Source organism: Somniosus microcephalus, unplaced genomic scaffold (assembly GCF_052327205.1).
Source record: "Somniosus microcephalus isolate GS21.2 unplaced genomic scaffold, FLI_Smic_1.0 unresolved_chr1, whole genome shotgun sequence".
NCBI classification, from domain to species: domain Eukaryota; kingdom Metazoa; phylum Chordata; class Chondrichthyes; order Squaliformes; family Somniosidae; genus Somniosus; species Somniosus microcephalus.
Window position 1 is genome coordinate 89,120,868 of NW_028225179.1, and position 22,083 is coordinate 89,142,950.

The window sequence follows — 22,083 nt, forward strand, 5'->3', positions numbered from 1 at the left end:
GGACTATAACCTGGTGTTGTGTGACTTCTTACATGTGTTTATAAAGGTTTAGCATAACTTCTTGCTTTTTCATTCTATTCCTCTATTAATAAAGCCAAGGATCCCATCTGCTTTTTAACAGCCTTCTCAACTTGTCCTGCCCCTTTCAAAGATTTGTGTCCATGCACCTCATGTCTCTCTGTTCCTGCACCCCCTTTAATTTTGTACCATTTAGTTCATATTGCCTCTTCCCACCAAAATGTATCAACTCACACTTCTCTCTGTTAAATTTCATCTGCCACGTGTCTGCCCATTTCACCCGTCTGTCTGTCCTCCTGAAGTCTGTTACTATCCTCCTCATTGTTCACTACATTTGTGATTTGTGTCATCTGCAAACTTTGAAATCGTCCCCTGTATAGCCAAGTGTGAGGTGATACATTTTGGTACGAAGAATGAGGAGAGACCATACACACTAAACAGTACAATTTTAAATGGAGTACAAGAACAGAGAGACCTGGGGGTACTTGTGCACAAATCTTTGAAGGTGGCAGGACAGGTTAACACAGCAGTTAATAAACCACATGGGACCCTGGGCTTCATAAATAGAGGCAGAGAGTACAAAAGCCAGGAAATTCTGCCAAACCGATAGAAAACGCTAGTTGGGCCCCAGTTTGTGTCCAATTCTCAGCACCACACTTTTGGAAGGACATGACTGCTATGGAGAGGGTGGAGAGATTTACTACAATGGTTCCAGGGATGAGGGATTACAGTTCCGGGGAGAGACTAGAGAAGCTGAGTTCTCCTTGGAGCAGAGAAGGCTAAGAGGAGATTTGACAGAGGTGTTTAAAAGCATAAAGGATTTAGATGGAGTAAATAAAGTGAAACAGTGCTGAGAGGTTGTTTCCCCTGGCTGGTGAGTTTAGAACTAGGGGGAATAGTCTCAGGATAAGGGGTCGGCCATTTAAGACTGAGATGAGGAGGAATTTCTTCACCCAGAGGGTTGTGAATCTTTGGAATTCTCTACCCCAATGGTCTGTGGATGCTGAATCATTGAGTGTATTTAAGGCTGAGATAGATAGATTTTTTGGACTCTAGTGGAATGAAGGGATATGGGGATCCAGCGGGGAAGTGGAGTTGAGATCGAAGATCAGCCATGATCTCATTGAATGGCGGAGCAGGCTCGAGGGGCCGTATGACCTACACCTGCTCCTAATTCTTGTGTTCTTAGTTTCCAATGGCTGAAGGCTCGATCACGAGAGGGCACAGATTTAAGGTGATTGGCAAAAGAACCAGAGGCGACATGAGCAAAAACATTTTTGATTTGGATTGCTCTGCCTGTAAGGGTTGTGGATACAGATTTAATAGTAGCCTTCAAAAGGGAACTGGATAAATCCTTGTGGAGAAAAAATTGCAGGGATGTGGGACTAACTCGATTGCTCTTTGAAAGAGCCCGTGCAGACTCGATGGACCGAATGGCCTCCTTCTGTGATGTTCTGCTCTGTGATTCTATTCTATGATATGGCCCCTCTGACACTGAAGCAGTGTTGCACTGTCAGACGGGCAGTACTGAGGGAGCGCTGCACTGTTGGAGGGACAGTACTGAAGCAGTGTTCCACATGTACGCTGACGACACCCAGCTTTAGAAACATAGAAGATAGGAGCAGGAGTAGGCCATTCGGCCCTTCGAGCCTGCTCCGCCATTCAACGAGATCATGGCTGATCATCCAAACCCTAGCACCCGGTCCCTACACCGACAGCCATTCCACACAAGCCCTAACCCCGTAACCCCACGTATTTAATCCCCCCTAACACTAAGGGCCAATTTTTATCATGGCCAATCAACCTAACCCGCACATCTTTGGACTTTGCCTCCCCATCACCCCTCTCGACCCCTCCACAGTCTCTAAATTGTCAGACTGTCTGACATCCAGTATTGGATGAGCAGAAATTTCCTCCCAACTAAATATCGGGAAGACCAAAGCCATTGAGCTCGGGCCCCGCCACAAACTCCGTTCGCTCATCACCAGCTCCATCCCGCTCCCCGGCAACTGTCTGAGGCTGAACCAGACCCTTCACAACCCTGGTGACCTATTTGACCCCGAGATGAGCTTCCGATAACGTATCCAAGCAATTACTAAGACCACCTCCTCCCACCTCTGTAACATTGCCCGACTCTGCCCCGCCTCACCTCATCCGCTGCTGAAACCCTCATCCATGCCTTTGTTATCTCTAGACTTGACCATTCCAATGCCAGTCTCCCATCTGCTACCCCACATAATCTGGAGCTCATCCAAAACTCTGCTGCCGGTGTCCTAACTCGCAGCAAGTCCCATTCACCCATCACCCCTGTGCTCGCTGATCTACATTGGCTCCCGGTCCAGCAATCCCTTGATTTTAAAATTCTCAACTTGTTTTCAAATCCCTCCATGACCTCGCCCCTCCCAGCCCTACAGCCCTCCGAGATCTCTGCACTCCTCCAATTCTGGCCTCTTGAGATTCCCTGATTTTAATTGCTCCACCATTGGCAGCCGTGCCTTCAGCTGCCAAGGCCCCAAGATCTGGAATTCCCTCCCTAAACCTCTCTGCCTCTCTACCTCTCTCTCTTTTAAGACGCTCCTTAAAACCCGCCTCTTCGACCAAGCGTTTGGTCATCTGTCCTAAAATCTCCTGCTGTGGTTCGGTATACGCTCCTGTGAAGAACCTTGAGGCGTTTTACTGTGTTAAAGGAGCTAAATAAATCCAAGTTGTTGCTGAACTGCCTGGTTTTGCCCAGTGCTGGGAGACAGACCTGGAATTGCTTCTCTATTTACTGTACAGCTGACTCTCTGCAACCCTCAGATTTGATGGACTTGTGCTGCACAATGTTTAACCAGGCTCCACAATTCAGGGTTTGCAGCACTGTCCCCAGATTTAGAAAGCATTCATCGAAAGATCAAACAAAGGGGTAATTGTACTGGGGATTGAAAGACGTGTCATAAAAAGCTGCTGTAAAAGGCAGGTGAGAATGTGGGACTGTGTCATAGAAACATAGACGATAGGAGCAGGAGTAGGCCATTCGGCCCCTCGAGCCGGTTCCACTATTCAATGAGATCATGGCTGATCATCCAAATTCAGAACCCTGTCCCTGCCTTTTCCCCAGATCCCTTGATCCATTTAGCCTTAAGAAATATATCTAACATTTCTTGAATATATTTAATGAATTGGCCTCAACTGCCTTCTGTGGTAGAGAATTCCACAGGTTCACCACTCTCTGGGTGAAGAAATTCCTTCTCATCTCTGTCCTAAATGGCTTACCCCTTACCTTTAGACTGTGACCCCTGGTTCTGGACTCCCCCGCCATCAGGAACATCCTTCCTGCATCTAGTCTGTCTAGTCCTGTTAGAATTTTATAAGTTTCAATGAGATCCCCTCTCATTCTTCTAAACTCCAGCGAGTACAAGCCCATTCGACCCAATCTCTCCTCATACGTCATTCCTGCCATCCCAGGTATCAGTCTGGTGAATCTTCGCTGCACTCCCTCAATGGCAAGAACATCCTTCCTCAGATAAGGCGACCAAAACTGCACACAATACTCAAGGTGTGGCCTCACCAAGGCCCTGTACATCTGCAGCAAGATATCCTTGTTCCTGTACTTGAACCCTCTCGCCACGAAGGCCAACATACCATTTGCCTTCTTAACCGCCTGCTGCACCTGCATGCGTACCTTCAGCGACTGGTGCACAAGGACACCCAGGTCTCGTTGCACTTCTCCTTCTCCCAATCTATTGCCATTCTGATAATCTGCCTTCCTGTTTTTGTCACCAAAGTGGATAACCTCGCATTTATCCACATTATACTGCATCTGCCATGCATCTGCCCAATCACCCAACCCGTCCAAATCACACTGCAGTTTCTCGGCATCCTCCTCACAGCACACACGCGGACCCATCTTTGTGTCATCTGCAAACTTGGAGATATTACATCTAATTCCCTCATCTAGATCATTAATATATATTGTGAATAGCTGGGATCCTAGGACAGATCCCTGCGGTACCCCACTAGTCACTGCCTGCCACTCGAAAAAGATCAGCTTATTCCAACTCTTTGCTTCCGGTCTGCCAACCAGTTCTCTATCCAAGTCAGTACCTTGCCCCCAATCCCATGTGCCTTAACTTTACATGCTAATCTCTTATGCGGGACCTTATTGAAAGCCTTCTGAAAGTCCAAATACACCACATCCACTGGTTGTCCCTTATCTATTCTACCAGTTACATCCTCAAAAAATTCCAGTAGATTAGTCAAGCACGATTTACCTTTTGTAAATCCATGTTGACTTTGTCCGATCCTGTCACTGTTTTCCAAGTGCTCTGCTATTACATCTTTTATAATGGACTCTAGCATTTTCCCCACTACTGATGTCAGGCTTACCGGTCTATAATTCCCCGTTTTCTCTCTAACAGCTTTTTTGAATAGTGGGGTAACATTAGTTACCCTCCAATCCATGGGAACTGTTCCAGATTCCATCGAATGTTGGAAGATGATCAGCAATGCATCTACTATTTTAGGGCCACTTCCTTAAGTACCCTAGGATGTAGATTATCAGGCCCTGGGGATTTATCGGCCTTCAATCCCGTCAATTTCCCTAACACTATTTCCCTACAAATACTGATTTCATTCAATTCCTCCCTTTCATTAGATCCTATCTTCCCCGAGTCATGGAGTTTGTGTATCTGGGAAGTAGAAGGCGGCTTGACGCGGGTTACAGTTGTTAGGTGTGGGGTTATAGAAAGGTCCCAAGTGCGATATATATGGCGCCAACTGAGAGTTTCGCAGAATGTGCAAAGACTCGAATCCATTGCACAAGGGAGCTGCTGCCCCTGGATCTGCAGTGACCCCATCGTGAACTGTCTCCGGGACCCCATTTGCTCTTTGCTCTCTGACCCTGAGGAGCAAACAAAAGCTCGAGGCGTGTGTCAGGACAGCAGTAATATCAGCAACCCGAGTTTTAAACATTGCAGGAAATTTTCTGCAGTATTAAATTGCATTGTTTAATTTTAAATCCTAGAATTGTCTTTCTGTATGAACTTAATTATAACCCAGAGGACAATTTCCTCTGTGCATTGTGCTCAAGGATATCGCAAACCCGCTCATAAGTGCGGCTTTACCATCTCATTAGTGTGAATTTTCCTCGCAGTTGGCCAAATATCTATTTCAATATAGATAAAAGTGAGCTGGTATATTTTAGTTTGAGGAATAAGGCGGTCACATACTCCTTGGAAAATAAGAGTCTAAATGGGGTAGAGCAGCAAAGAGATCTGAAGTAAACATTCACAGATCATTAAAAGTAGCAGCGCAAGTTTACAAAGACACACAAAGTACAAACTGTGGTGTATGTAACCGTTCCACCTTTAAGAGAACTATTTTAAGAGATGCACTACTTTATCTTGGCTGCTGTATACTGTAATACCGGTGGTGACCACACCGGTATATAAGTGCTGTGTAATGATTTATTGGGCAGTTCAGCCTGACCTCCGACTAGTAAAGACCTGTTGAATTTACTCTTGTGGTCTGTGTGCAGTGATTCTTATTAACAATAACTAGAACACACAGACTTAACAGTGGCGACGATGATGATCTTACCCTGTGGCAGAGATATATCCAAGGCAGTTTAACGGGCGTCGAGAAGAGGCATCCGCCCTCATCATCCTGCTGAGAAAAGACTCGGGTCTGAAGAGCAAGGAAGAATCCTGACACGAAGCCTTCCATCAGCAACAGGCAGTGATCATCCCTTCTATCACGGTGGTGGGTAAGCCGATCAGCGACGAGCAGCAAGTTGGCCACGTTGGCTGTGAAGTAGGGGAGGGAAAACGGAGGATATAAGGGCGGAGAACTCGACCACGGCCGGGGAAAAGAGCCAGACAGAAGTCGGGGCCAGAGGCGCTGAGACTGGGGCAGCGTAAGGCACGGGAGCCGCGGTGAATGCAAACGCAGCCGGTGTAAAAGACCGGGCTGCAAGCGGGCTGGGAGATGCAACAGCGTCGAGAGAGAGCTCGACCGCGACCGGGGAAAAAGGCCGGGCAGCTACCGAGGCCGCGAGGCGCGGGATAAAATTTTAAAAAAACGCGGAGAACTCAGCCGCAGCCGGGGGAAAGGACCGGACTGCAAGAGGGGCTGGGAGGCACGATTTGAGAACCGCTGGGGAGGGCGAACGCAGCAATACGGCAATCGCCATTACAGCCAGCGGGGGAGAAAGGCAAACGCGGGAAGCCGCCATTTTCGTAGGCGGGGGAAGAAGACAAGCGAGGGAAACCGCCATTTTGAAAAAAAAAAAATTATTTTTGTTTCTCAAGAAGATTGCGAGGATGCCTAAGTGTGGTAACATCAACGATTTCGATCCCGGTGTTGAAGATTGGGCCACGTATGTAGAACGCATAGAGATTTATTGTAAGGCAAATAAAATATCAGATGAAGATAAAGCACTAACCTTACTAAACTCAATGGGTGCGAAGACATACAGGCTATTGAAGCATCTCCTATCACCAGCTAAACCGGCGGATCAGGCTTTCGCTAATATTGTTGCTGTCCTGAGAAATCATTTGAACCCTACACCGCTGATGTTAGCGGAACGATTTAAATTTTATGCGAGAACGCAACTGAAAGAGGAAAGCAACGCGGAGTATTTAATTGAACTGCGTAAGCTAGCGAAATACTGTCAGTTTGGGGAAAGACTGACAGAGGCACTGAGAGACAAATTCGTGTGTGGATTGTCGAAAGAAGGAACACAAAAGCGGCTGCTTGAAGAGAATGATCTTACACTTGATAAGGCTGTCACTATTGCAGCATCGCACAAAGCCGCAGTGAGAGGCACTGCGGAAATGCAGCTGAAGGCAGCGGTACTCAGCGTAGATCAAATGGCTTTGGGTACAGCGAAATGTTATCGTTGTGGAAAGACAACACACGATCAGAACCAATGCTGGTTTAAAAATCAGGAATGTAGAAAATGTGGCAAGCTTGGTCACATAGCTAAAGTATGCCGGTCAGGAAAGAAGACCAGCAACAAAAAGTCACCACAGGAAAAGTGCAGAAAGGTACATAAGGTGGCTGAGAAGAGTTCAGATGAACAGAATTCGGATTCAGACTCCAACAGCAAGGAACTGGGTAGTCTGAGAATTCACAATGTGAGTAAGGAAGCTGACCTACAAACTATCTGGGTCACACTTCAGATAGCAGGAGTCCAAGTGAAGATGGAATTGGACACCGGATCGGCATTGATGGTCATGAATAAGCAAGATTACAAAAGGTTATTCACACATATTCCCCTACGGGATACGGAGATAGTATTGCAGACATACACGGGGCAAAGAGTATACCCCATCGGAAAGATAAAAGTCAAGGTGGTACACAAGGGCAAAGAACACCAAGGAATGGACTTATATGTACTACCTGAGGGAGGTCCACCACTTCTGGGACGGGAGTGGATCAGGAAAATAAATATGGACTGGCACTCCCTAAAAGCAATAACGGTAGATTCCAGAAAAAAAAAAGATGTCAAACCTGAACGATTGTCCAGAATATTGGATGAGGTTAAAGAGGTGTTCCAACAGGGACTGGGAACACTGAGAGGAATTACGGCAAAAATCAAGATTGCAGAACATGCAAACCCAAAATTTTTCAAAGCCAGACCTTATGCGATACGACCTGCTGTGGAAGCTGAGCTGGAAGGGCTAGAACGTTCAGGAGTACTGTCTAAGGTGGACTGGAGTGAGTGGGCCACGCCCATTGTTCCCGTCATGAAGCGTTCATCGAGTAACAAGCCAGGGGAACCGGGGAAGGTCCGCATCTGTGGAGACTTCAAGATCACGGTTAATCCGGTGCTTCACACGGTGCAATATCCGCTTCCGCGGATTGAGGATATCTTTGCTTCATTGTCTGGTGGGAAACACTTCACCAAGATAGACCTGGCGCAAGCGTACTTACAGATGGAAGTTGAGGAAGAGTCGCGCCAGTATCTCACAATCAACACGCACAGAGGCTTGTATCGATATAATAGACTGGTTTTTGGAGTGGCTTCGGCTCCAGCAATTTGGCAGAGGGCCATGGAGCAGGTATTACAGGGAATTCCAAGCACTCAATGTTACTTGGACGATATCCTGATTACAGGAGATGACGATGAGGAACACCTTGCAAATTTGAAACTGGTGCTCACCAGATTGAAGGAATATGGACTTCGAGTTAATCGCCAGAAATGTGAGTTCTTTCAGAAACGGATCTCGTACTGTGGTCATGTCATTGACCAGGAGGGGCTGCACAAGTCACCTGACAAGATCGAAGCTGTTGTGAAGGCTCCCGCTCCGGAAAATGTATCCCAGTTGAGGTCGTTCCTAGGGTTGATTAACTATTACCATAAGTTTCTGCCAAATCTATCCACGGTGCTGCACCCGCTGAACGCTCTTTTGCAGAAAGAAGTACCATGGAAGTGGAGCGAGGACTGTAAGAAGGCCTTTCGCAAAAGCAAGGCATTGATCACCTCAGAGGAAGTGTTGGCTCACTTCAACCCAACGCTACCTATTCGTTTAGCTTGTGATGCTTCTCCTTATGGTATTGGAGCAGTACTCTCACACAAGTTGCCAAATGGCTTGGAAAGGCCAGTCGCATTTGCATCCAGATCATTGACCTCCGCTGAGCGCAACTATGCTCAGATAGATAGGGAGGCTCTCAGCCTTGTGTGGGGAGTAAAGAAGTTTAATCATTACCTGCAGGGCCAGAGGTTTACACTGCTGACAGACCACCAGCCGTTGGTATCCATTTTTAACCCTAAGAAGGGTGTTTCGGTGCTGATAGCACAGAGGCTCCAGAGATGGCCCCTTTTCCTAGGGGCACATCAATATCAGATAGAATTCAAAGGTACAAAGCAGCATGGTAATGCTGATGGGCTGTCGCGCCTGCCACTACCTACTGAGGAGGAGGCACCGACAGTTGACCCGGTGGAGTTATTTCACTCGACCATCATCGAATGTTTACCTGTCACCAATGCAAATATTGAAAGGGAGACTAGGAATGACCCGACACTGTCCCGGGTCTACGAATTGACAGTAAAGGGATGGCCAGCCCATGGTGATCCACTGTTACCGGCATTCTCAGCAAGACGAGAACAGCTGTCCATCTGTCAGGGAACATTGATGTATGGAACAAGGGTGATTATCCCTCCTAAGTTAAGAGAGAGAGTTCTAAAAGAACTACATGAAGGTCATCTGGGGGGAGTCAAGATGAAAAGCCTTGCTAGGGCTTATGTGTGGTGGCCGGGTATCGACCAACAGATAGAGGATCTGACGAAAAGCTGCTCAGGGTGCCAAAAAGTCCAAAATGCACCTCCAATTGCACCGCTGCATCCATGGGAATGGCCTTCAACCCCATGGCAACGTGTACATATTGACTTTGCTGGTCCATTCATGGATTCCATGTTTTTAATTGCGGTGGACGCACATTCTAAATGGCCAGAAGTGATTAAAATGACTACCACTACCTCGGAGAAGACGATCGCGGTGCTAAGAACGATATTTGCAAGAAATGGATTGCCAGAGCAAATATGTTCAGACAATGGACCACAGTTCGTGTCAGAGGAATTCCAGAAATTCCTGAAGAAGAATGGGGTGATACATTATACCTCTGCCCCATATCATCCAGCTACGAATGGGCTGGCCGAGAGGTTTGTACAGACGTTCAAAAAGGCAATAAAGGCCATGAGCGAAGATCAGATTCCACTGCAACACAAGGTGGACAATTTCCTACTGGCATATCGAAACGCCACCCATGCAACAACAAACCAAAGTCCTGCCATGATGTTCTATAACAGGAGGTTGCGGTCCAGGTTGGACTTGTTAAAACCAAATGTGCGGAGGGAAGTCGAAAACAAACAGTTCCAGCATATCAATAACAAGCCCACTCGGACTATAAAAACGAGAAATGGCAATCTGGAACAATTCGGGCCAGACAAGGACCCCTGATGTACACGGTAGATGTTGGTGAAAATGTAATGCGACGTCATGCTGACCAACTGGTGGGATCGAGAACAAGGGTCGAGCCCATGGTTACGACAGAGACAACCGTGGAGGAAGTTAGTGAACCTGAAGCATCTACCTCAGAAGTGAATATACCTGATGATGATGTCCTATCCATAGGGGATCAACTAGATGAGTCACCCCAGCAACGATAACCAGAGACCCCTGAAAGGCGTTATCCGTCTCGGATCAGGAGGCCTCCTCAGAGACTGAATCTGTGAACTGTCTTTACATGAAGTTGTGTATATATGTTATTATGTTATGTTTAATGGGGAATATATACTGTTAAGCTAAAAAGGGAGGATTGTGGTGTATGTAACCGTTCCACCTTTAAGAGAACTATTTTAAGAGATGCACTACTTTATCTTGGCTGCTGTATACTGTAATACCGGTGGTGACCACATAAGTGCTGTGTAATGATTTATTGGGCAGTTCAGCCTGACCCCTGACTAGTAAAGACCTGTTGAATTTACTCTTGTGGTCTGTGTGCAGTGATTCTTATTAACAATAACTAGAACACACAGACTTAACACAAACAAAGCACTGGGATTCATTTCTAGAGGAATAGAATTCAAAAGCAGAGAAGTTATGTTCGACTTGTATAGAACCTTGGTTAGATCACATTTAGAGTACGGTGAACATTATATTATAAAAAGGAAAGAGAGGTACTGGAGAAAGTACAAAACAGATTCAAAAGGTGATCCTGGAACAGAGAGGTTATAACTATCAGGAATGACTGAGCAGACTGGGGCTCTTTTCTCTAGAAAGACTGAGAGGTGCCCTTTTAGAGGTCTTTAAAATTCTGAAGGTATTTGATAGAGCAGACATGGAGAAGATGCTTCCAGCAGCAGATCTGGTGGGACAAGACCCCCAATGTCAGAGACAGGATAAAACACAAAGCTTCAACAATATATTGTAAAGGTGTTATAACCGAGTAGTAAGGTCCAATAACTACGATATAAGTGAGACTTCAGGAACTCAAAACTTTGCTTTTAATTACACAGAACCAGGAGAGAACAGAGCTCTCACAGCTACAGGCATGCACTTGTAATTCAACTGCACGAGGAACCTAAGATGGTGGATCCTATGATGTCATACCCACAAGGCCACATTACCTAAATACTTGTGTAGCAGGACATTACCTTAAAACACTGGTAAATGAACCCTTTGCATTTGTCTCCCTCTGGTGGATAACTTAAGCATTTCATCCGAGATTACTATATCCCCCCCCTCCTAAGTTACAACAATTCTTAACAACATTCTTAAAAAGTCCATAAGGAAACTCCTTTAATGATAGTCCATCCTGAACAATCTAGCAGGTTGTGATCAATCGCTCTGGTGGCTTGTGAGACCTTGTTGAACGTCTTACAGTCAAGTCCCTGCTTGGTTGTGGTAGAGCCACCTGCTGCTCCTGAGCAGTACTCAGAGTATCTGACTCTGCTACGATGGTTTCCTCTTGCAGTGCTTTTACATTCTCCTTGATTGGAAGGAGCCCGGTGGCGTCCACTCTGTGTCCCAGGAACACGGCCTCATTCCCCATGAAAGTACACTTACTCCTCTTGAGCCGTAACCCAGCCTTATCCAATCTTTGAAGTACCTCTCTCAGAGTGCTCAGATGCTCCTGGTCGGTTCTTCCCGTCACCAGAATATCATCCAGATAGATGGAAACATGTGGAATCCCTTGCAGTACACCCTCGATTGTTCTCTGGAAGATAGCTGGACTAGATGAGACACCAAATGGCAAACGGTTATAGGTAAACAAACCCTTGTGTGTATTTATGGTTACATACTTCTTGGATTCCTCATCTAGTGTAATCTGCAAGTATGCATGACTCATATCCAGCTTCGTGAATTTCTTCCCTCCAGCCAGGTTTGCAAAAAGATCCTCAGTTTTAGGAATAGGATACTGTTCTAGTTTAGACACCCTATTTACAGTCAATTTATAATCTCCACAGATTCTTACCGAATTGTCTGGTTTTAAAACAGGTACAATTGGAGCTGCCCATTCTGAACATTTTACGGGTTCCAGAATGTTCTCCCGCAACAGACGATCAAGCTCAGCCTCTACCTTCGGTTTCATGGCATAAGGCACAGGTCGTTGTTTAAAAAGTCTTGGCAGTGCCTCCTTGTCGACATAAATCTTAGCTGGGGGGCCATTAAATGTTCCAAGTTCTTCCTTGAACACGTTCTCATGTTCAATCAACACGTCTTGCAAAGACAACTGTTTGCCTCTCTCCATTTGATTTATTGCTCCCCAATCTAATTTAAGTTCTTTTATCCAGCCCCGACCTAACAAATTTGGTCCAGAACCCGATACTACAACTACAGGTAGCTGTTCCACGGTCTCCCTGTGTTTCACAGTTACAGTAGCTGTACCCAAGGTTGTCACTCGTTCACCGATATAGGTTTTAAGCTTCATAGAGCAAGACTTTAACTCTGGAACTTTTGCACGGTTCCGCAATTTTGAGTACTCTTCCCCGTTCACTATGGTAACGCCACATCCAGGATCCACCTCAAAGTTGACCTTAGTGTCATTTACTATCAGTTGCAAAGTGATAGGATCCACTTTAGGAATGTCCTCTACCATACTGTGCATTTTGAACACGTCGTCTTCTTTCTCAGCTTCTCCACTGATGTGATGTGCTCCCTGTTTTTTCACTTCTCTTCCAAGGTTTTGCTTTTCTCCCCCTTTAGGTTCGTATACCTCCAGGGTAGCTTTAGCTCTGCATGCACGTTTTATATGTCCTTTTTTCCCACATTTGTGGCACTTTTCCTCCAGAAACCTGCATTCCCTTGCCAGGTGATCTCCATTGCATCTATAACATGCCTTTAAATGCTCATGTTGTGATTTCGGAACCATATTTAACTTGTGCACCATAAACTGACTTCCAACTTGCTTTGTAGTAGACCAGTCTGAACCTTGTATTTCTTGTACATCATGGTTAGCTTTCTGTATTAATTGAGCAAGTTCCAACGCTTTTTCATACGTAAGCCCAGTCTCGGACAATAATCTCCTCTGCATTCGAGCATCCATTATTCCGCAAACCAGCCTATCTCTCAGCATGTCTTTCAACCTGTTCCCGTAATTGCAATCATGTGCCAGTTTTCTCAACACCACTACATAATCCAACACAGACTCTCCCGGTATCCTGTTCCGTGAATTAAATTTGAAACGCTGTACAATCTCACTCGGTCTGGGATTGAAATGTTCCTTTAGCAAGTCCACTAATTCAGTAAATGATTTATCTCCAGGCTTTGCAGGACTGCATATGTTCCTCAATAAACTATACATCAGACTTCCCACCGAAGTTAGCAAAATAGCTCTCCTTTTTCCAACATTGACAATATCATTTGCCACAAAGAAATGCTCCAATAACTCACAGTATTCGATCCAAGTTTGATTTTGAACATCAAAAGCAGAAATCTCTCCCTACTCGAGTAGCCATGATTCAGATGCAGTGTTCTTGTATTTTTTCTTCTTCAGGTTGATATCTGTTTATTCTCGTCGCCAAATGTTATAACCGAGTAGTAAGGTCCAATAACTACGATATAAGTGAGACTTCAGGAACTCAAAACTTTGCTTTTAATTACACAGAACCAGGAGAGAACAGAGCTCTCACAGCTACAGGCATGCACTTGTAATTCAACTGCACGAGGAACCTAAGATGGTGGATCCTATGATGTCATACCCACAAGGCCACATTACCTAAATACTTGTGTAGCAGGACATTACCTTAAAACACTGGTAAATGAACCCTTTGCATTTGTCTCCCTCTGGTGGATAACTTAAGCATTACAACCGAGATTACTATAAAAGGTGAGGAACTCTACTGAGAATCCCATCCGTCCAGGATTTAGCTGAGGTGAGAGTCTAACCAGCTACTGGGAGCTGGTCAACGTCTGCCGTCAGGCTTGGCCTTTGATGCAGTTAGGTGACTGTAGCTTAACTTGTATGTAAACTTTGGCTGTGCTTGGTGAACCAATTTAGAGAGAGCTTTTAGACTGTATCCAACCCATACTGTACCTGACCTGAGAGTGTTTGATGGGACAGTGTAGAGGGAGCTATCTCATGATTGCCCATGATGTCCTCTCCAATTATTGCTCTGATGGTCCCAACACTTGATAACCCTGATGATCGCTCCTCTTACGGCTTTTGATGCCTGTACCTGTTACAGGAATAGACTGGTTTCAGAAAACAGAGGTTGCTTAACCCCTGCCTTATCCCAACACCATTCTCTCAAATTGATTCTCACTGCCAAAGCTGTTGGGAGGCACGGTGCCTGATATAAAGAGAGGGGAGACTTGGAAATGTATAAAGCAAGAGGTGGACATGGGGGCCATTGAATATTGGGTCCTCATATTTGAAGGATTGGAGGTAGAATTCGTAAGGGGTAATTTTGGTATTCTGTGCTCCCTGCCTGGATTCTCAGTACATGGGAGTGGGGTCGGAGACGGGACTGATTGTACAACCTGCGATCATGCCCAGTGAGTCTGTACACCAGGAGCAGAGCCTGACCATGTGACTGGGAGGGGCTTGGGCTGCTTTGTGACATCGTTCCTGGCTGCTGTTGTGATTGGCTTGTGGCTCCTTTGTGATGTCACCTGGAGACAGGTTTACACCCCTGGTTACACATCAGCGGGATGTCACTGTGGGAGGAGCTGGAGTCGGCAGCAGTCTGGAGAATGAGTTTAGTCAATATAAATAGGGGCAAGGGAAGAAAAGAACAATTTAATAGTAAAATAAGTAATTCAACCAAATGTCATTAATTGTAAATATATTGAACTGACCATAGTCACAAAAACAGTCACGCTGTATTCCAGTTACAGATTGTAAAATTAATAATCATTTTTATATTACCAGTTTCTTGGAGTGAGCAATATCTCAGGAAGGTGGAGAGAGAGATGTCGAATCATCACCACACTAACTGGGACTGGAGAAATGTCACTGAGTTCACAGAGCAGATCTGGTGGGACCAAGACCCCCAGCGTTGGAGACGGGACAAAACGGGAAGCTTCAACAATGATTGGAAAGGTAAGGAACTCTACTGAGAATCCCATCAGTCCAGGATTCTGCTGAGGTGAGAGTCTAACCAGCTACTGGGAGCGGTTCAACATCTGCCATCAGGCTTTGCTTTTGATGCGGGAAGTTGACCGGAGCTCAGCTCATATATAAACCTTGCCCAGACCTCTCCTGGGAATGCTGGACACCTCCATGTAGAGGGATTTTGACTCTGTATTGATCCCATGCTATACCTGAGCTGGTGTGCTTCATTGGGTAGTGTAAAGGGAGCTGTACGCTGCATTGAACACATTCTGTATCTGAGTTGGCTCTGCTTGGTGAACCAATTTAGAGGGAACTTTACTCTGAATGTAACTCGTGCTATACCTGACTTGAGAGTTTTTGATGGGACAATGTAGACGGAACTTTGCACAGTATGTAACCCGTGTTGTACCTGCCCTGGGATTGCTTGATTTGACAGTGTAGAGGGATGTTTACTCTGTATCTAACCCGTGCTGTACCTGCCCTGGGAGTGTTTGATGGGACAGTTTATGGGGAGCTTTACTCTGTATCTAACCCGTGCTGTACCTGCCCTGGGAGTGTTTGATGGGATAGTTTATGGGGAGCTTTACTCTTTATCTAACCCATGCTGTACCTGAGCTGGGAGTGTTTGATGGGATAGTTTAGGGGGAGCTTTCTCTGTATCTAACCCGTGCTGTACCTGCCCTGGGAGTGTTTGATGGGATAGTTTAGGGGGACCTTTACTCTGTATCTAACCCATGCTGTACCTGAGCTGGGAGTGTTTGATGGGATAGTTTAGGGGGAGCTTTCTCTGTATCTAACCCGTGCTGTACCTGAGCTGGGAGTGTTTGATGGGATAGTTTAGGGGGAGCTTTACTCTGTATCTAACCCGTGCTGTACCTGAGCTGGGAGTGTTTGATGGGATAGTTTAGGGGGAGCTTTCTCTGTATCTAACCCGTGCTGTACCTGAGCTGGGAGTCTTTGATGGGATAGTTTAGGGGGACCTTTACTCTGTATCTAACCCATGCTGTACCTGAGCTGGGAGTGTTTGATGGGACAGTTTAGGGGGACCTTTACTCTTTATCTAACCCATGCTGTACCTGAGCTGGGAGTGTTTGATGGGACAGTTTAGGGGGACCTTTACTCTTTATCTAACCCGTGCTGTACCTGAGCTGGGAGTGTTTGATGGGACAGTTTAGGGGGACCTTTACTCTGTATCTAACCCATGCTGTACCTGAGCTGGGAGTGTTTGATGGGACTCTGTAGAGAAAACCTTGCATTGTATCTAAGTTGTGCTCTACCTGTCCTGGGACTGTTTGTTCGGACAGTGTAGAAGGAGCTTTAACCCATTATTGCCCATGGTGTCACCTCCAGTTAATGCTCCGATGGTCCCAGAACTTGATACCCCTGATATACCATTGATTATTGTTGCTGACACCCCTTCCTATTACAGGGAATAGACTGGTTTCAGAACAAGCACGAGTTTGTAATATCCTGCCTTATTCCAACACCATTCCCTAAAACTGCCCCTCGTGTCACTTTACAGCGTGCCAGCAAATCCCACCGGGGAGAAGCTGTTCAGATGCACCGTGTGTGCGAAGTGGTTTAATACATCCGGCTGTTTGTTGCGACATCAGCAAATCCACCCTGGGGAGACCACTTGAGTTGTACTGTGAGTGAAATGCAATTTAACACAACTGGTTAGCTGCCAGACCAGTGAATTGACACCAGAGGGAAACTGTTGAATGGACTGGATTCACAACTGTCCCTGTTTCACTGAGATTCACAGAGTGAAACCAACTAAAAACACTTCAGGTTTGCAGTAATTTGATGTTTAGAGTGGCCTCCTATGCTGCAGTAACTGTGCCAATGAAGTTGATTAGATCACTGCTCACAGTCTCATGGCACAATATCGCATTTCCCCCGGTGAGTTACAGGAATAAGTGTCGGCTAAAAACATTGGCCTAGAAATTCAGTATCGCCACATTTGGGGCGCTGCAGCCGGGCGATCGCTAAGTTTAGCGACCGGCGCAACTTAGCGCCACCTTCGCCGAAATTGAGTTGCATCGCCCCAAGAGGTTGCTGCTGCGCTAAAGCAGGCGGTGCACGACTATCATAAGGCGCTATGCCGGCGAGCCGGGGCGCTACCACCGAGGGCGGGCGCAGCGCAGGTGCGGCGAGTTGCTGATTGAAGACAGACACGCTGGCGCCAGTCAGCTCTTAAAGGGGGAGGGTCGATTTGTTTTGCTGCGACACCCTGCACACTGCAGCCATGAATCAAGGCCTGAACATAGCTGCTTCACCAGTTCAACGCCCAGGACTATGGAGAAGGCTAGGGAGCGAGTGCAGCACTTCAGCGAGGGTGCCCTGAAGCTACTGGCTGGCGCAGTGGAGCGCAGGCGACCTGTCCTCTTCCCTGATAGTGGCAGGAGGCCGCTGCCCAGCGAGTATAGAAAAGCCTGGAGGGAGGTGGCAAACAGGGTGACCTCCAACAGCATGGTTGCCAGGACTCCTGTGCAATGCAGAAAAAAGTTCAATGACCTCACTCGGGTTGTCAGGGTGAGTACCCTTTCCATTATCCTCTTCATCCCTGCATGTGCACCTCACTTTATGGCCAAAGGGACCTGAAAGCCCCAATGCCCAGCCCTCATCCAACAGCTATGGGACTCTCATGAAAATCACTTGCACATTCAGCACTTTACACACTGTCAGGGTTATTCCACCATGGGAGACAGTGCAGGCAAGATGAGGGCTTGACACTGTCAGGGCTATTCCACCATGGGAGGCAGTGCAGGCAAGTTGAGGGCTTGACACTGTCAGGGCTATTCCACCATGGGAGGCAGTGCAGGCAAGATCAGGGCTTGACACTGTCAGGGCTATTCCACCATGGGAGGCAGTGCAGGCAAGATCAGGGCTTGACACTGTCAGGGCTATTCCACCATGGGAGGCAGTGCAGGCACGATGAGGGCATGACACTGTCAGGGCTATTCCACCATGGGAGGCAGTGCAGGTAAGATCAGGGCTTGACACTGTCAGGGCTATTCCACCATGGGAGGCAGTGCAGGAAAGATGAGGGCTTGACACTGTCGGGGCTATTCCACCATGGGAGGCAGTGCAGGCAAGATCAGGGCTTGACACTGTACTCAGAGCCCGTCCTTTCTCTTGCAGGGCAAGCTGGCCCACAATCGCAGGCAGCAGCGACGGACTGGGGGAGGCCGTCCTTACCTTAAAGAGCTCAGCGACCTGGAGCAGTGAGTGGAGCAGATTATGGGAGGCCGGCTGATTGGCCCCGTCGCCACTGGAGATGCCGACCCTGTTCTGGACAGCAATGGTAAGGTCATCACCTTTTTGACCTCTCTCTTTCCACTTGTGCCTCACACCAGCATCCTTTGCCACTCTCGAACCAATGCAATGCATAGCAGCACTCATGCCTCCCTCGCTGCCGCCCTGTCCTCACTCTAAAGCAACTCTTGTGCCTCCCTGCTTTCAGATGCTGATTCGCCAGGTGAGGAGGCAGGTCCTCAAGCTTGCACTGTGTCTGATTCAGAATTCGAGGAGGAGGAAGAGGAAGCCGGCCAATCAGTGCCACCCTCAGCCGACGCAGCCCATGGCCATGATGGGGACACGTCTTCCCTGGAGGGGAGCAGGGGGGAACGGTCTGATGAGGGTGAAGCTCCGGGGCCCAGTGGGCTGCAGCAATGCGGGAGGGGTGGGGAAGCTCGGCGGCCTTCTCCCCGGAGGGTGAGTGCGGCCTCCAGTCCTAATATGGTGAGCGCAGAGGAGGTGCGGCTCCTTGGTGAAATGGGCGCCCAGGCTGAGCGCAGGCACACTGAGCTCATGGCTGCAGTGGCAAGGATGCCTGACTCCATAGAGTCACTAGCAAGGAGTGTTCAGGAATTCGGGGCAGCACAGGCGGCTTCCAGCCAAGTGCTCAGTCGTGCCGTGCATTCACTGGCTGGTGTGATGCAGACACAGACCAGGGCCACACGGGCACTAACTGTTGCCACCCTCGCTGGATCGGCCAGGCATCGACGGGGCCCTCGCCGCGCCGCAGCAGCCCAGCAGTCTGTGCTTCAGCAGATTGCTGCGCATGCTTCAGTGCTGGCCCATGCGAGTGCCAGTGTCTTGGCCGACCAGGGAGTGCCTGTGCTCTGTCAGGTTGGCAGCATTCCTGCAACCAACACTGTCACTCCTCCACTGCAGCTGCCACCACCCGTAGGACAGACTGCTGCCGCCCAAGCAGAGTTGGAGCAGTCAGAAGCCAGGCCCTCCAGGCCCAGAGCTGGTCCAGGTCGTCCCCCAAGGGCATCTGCCGTCTCACCATCTGACCCTCAGCAGCCTTCCCCCAGCCTTGCTGCAGCCACTGGGGTCCCATTGAGGAGGAGCTGCAGGGCGGGAAGGGACCAATCGCGGAAGCGAGGCGGATCACCCTCGCAGGTAAAAAAGTAGAAGGTGTGGCAAAATTTTTTTTTTATATGAAGGCCGAGAATGTTGTGTTTGTTTTTTATATGAAGGCCGAGAATGTTGTGTTTGTTTTTTATATGAAGGCCGAGAATGTTGTGTTTGTTTTTTATATGAAGGCCGAGAATCGTGGTCATTTTTGTTTAACTGTTTTTTTCATTTTCTCAAGGTTGTGAGAGCCAGTTATGTGTCTGACTGTTTTTTGGGGGGTTTCTCTGAATTTGTTTGTCATGCGGGAAGGGCACAGAGTTTGTAAAATAAAACATTTTCTTTATTCAGATTGTCCATGTTTGCACTTTGAACTATTTGTTGCCTTGACCGGCTGAGGGTTTGCGGAGCGGCTCCATTCATGTTCTTTCATTGGCACAAGCCATTCCCTGAGAGGGGGCCTAGAACCGAGTTGCAATAATCCGCCGACGGACGGCTCTTGCACTTTGTGCCTCCCTCCCGTCTTGGTGCTCCTCCTCCTCCTCCTCCTCCTCCTCCTCCTCTGGTGGTCCTCCAATGTCTGCTGGCAGTGGCTGAGTCCTGAGGACAGCCAGGTTGTGCAGCATGCAGCACACTACAATGAAATGGGAGACTCGCTCAGGCGAGTACTGTAGTGCTCCTCTGGAACAGTCCAGACAGCGGAACCGTTGCTTGAGCACAGCGATTGTGTGCTCAATTATGTTCCTGGTAGCTTGATGGCTGTCATTGTATCGTTCTTCAGCAGGGGTGCTGGGCGCACGGAGCGGGTTCATCAGCCAGGTGCACAAAGGATAGCCCTTGTCCCCGAGAAGCCAGCCTCCTGGGTGAGCTGGGGCTTCGAAAATGTCTGCCACAGAAGTCTGGCGCAGGATGTAGGCATCGTGGCTGCTGCCTGGAAAGCGGGCATTGACAGCTAGTATTAGCTGCCTGTGGTCACACACCAACTGGACATGTTGAGCGAATGGTAGCCCTTCCGGTTGCGGTAATCCTCGGCATTCTGTAGAGGTGCCCGCAAAGCCACGTGCATGCAGTCAATGGCGCCCTGGACCATGGGGAAGCCCGCTATTCTTGCAAATCCCATTGCACGCTCTTGTTGCTTGTCCAGGGTCATCGGGAAGTAGATGTACTGACGTCTCCTTCTGAAGAGGGCATTCGTCACCTGGCGGATGCAGCAATGTACCGCGAACTGGGAGATTATGGCAATGTCCCCAGCAGCGGATTGGAAGGAGCCGGTGGCATAGAAGTTGAGAGCCACCGTCACCTTCACTGCCACCGACAGAGACGTCCTGCTCCTCAGCTGTGGCTGCAGATCTCTCTGAAGCAGGTGGCAGATCTCTGTGACCACCTCCCTTCTGAATCGCAGCTTCCGAACACACTGCTCCTCAGACATGTTGAGGTATGAGAACTGCTGGCGGTATATCCTGGGTGGCTAAGGCCTCCTGTGCCGACGCCTGTTGGCCCTTCTCCGTCTGGCCATGACTGGCACTCTCTCTCGGCGTCTCTGAGCCCTTTGAATGCAATGCAAAAAGCCAACATTTCCACCCATTGCAGCCCCCATTATATGTGGCGACTCAAGGCTATGGCACTGAAAGTTAAATCCAGCTGCAAAGCTCTGGCCTGAAGCCAGAAGTACCTGTGCGAGCGCTGAATCAAAGCAGAAAGCTCTCTCCCTTTGTCTCTCTCCAAATATCTCTCTCTCACACAGAAGGAGTGGAACAAAATGGCTGCCACAAAGAATGGAGGAAGAGTCCCCTTTAAATAGTGGCCCCCGCGCCCCGCAGCGACTGGGAACCGTTCCACTCAACCAGTCGCTGGGGGCGCCAGGCGCACAGAAGGGGAGGGCGCCACTGAAGTTCCGGTTCGGGGCGCATCAGGAGCGTTGCACCATGAAATGACGTCAGGATCTGCGCACGCAGCTGAGCGGGCGCTAGGGTTTTGTGCCGCCACTAAATCTTGACTGAAGTTCGCGAGAGGCGCAGATCGCGCTGCGCCCGGGCGCCAGCCGCTTCACGCCCCACTTCTCCTCCTCCTAAGGCGCTAGCGGCTGGCGCTAACAACTGAATTTCTAGGCCATTGTGTTTCCACAAGGGAGAGTGTAATTATAGGAACATGGGAACAGGAGGAGGCCATTTTGCTCCTGAGCCTGTTGCACCATTCAGTGAGATCATGGCTGGTCTGTGACCTAACTCCACATACCCGCCTTTGCCCATATCTCTTAATACCGTTGGTTAACAAAAATCTATCGACTTCCGATTTAAATTGAAGAATTGACCTCACATCAATTGCCATTTGTGGAACAGAGTTCCAAGATTCTACCACCCTTTGTGTGGAAGTGTTTCCTAACTTCGCTCCTGAAAGGTCTGGCTCTAATTTTTAGACTATGCCCCCTAGTCCTAGACTCCCTGACCAGCGGAAACGGTCTCTCTCTATCTACCCTATCAGCAGCATTCCCTCGAAACTGCGCAGCTCTCTGCCAATCACGCGCAGCCCGAGACCGGCATGACTGTGAATGGGCCACACAGCCCATTAAAGAGGCCGCGCACCCAAAATAAATCAGGTGTAACATTGCCTACCAGTTCCCCTTAATATCTTGAAAACTTCGATCAAATCACCCCGTGC

General features: G+C 48.2%; 1 protein-coding gene across 1 annotated transcript in view; it reads right to left on the reverse strand.

Annotated features, from left to right (window-relative positions):
* LOC147095572 (scavenger receptor cysteine-rich domain-containing protein DMBT1-like) overlaps window positions 1-22,083 on the reverse strand; it is a 960,763-nt gene that overhangs the window by 852,313 nt on the left and 86,367 nt on the right. The window lies entirely within an intron of this gene.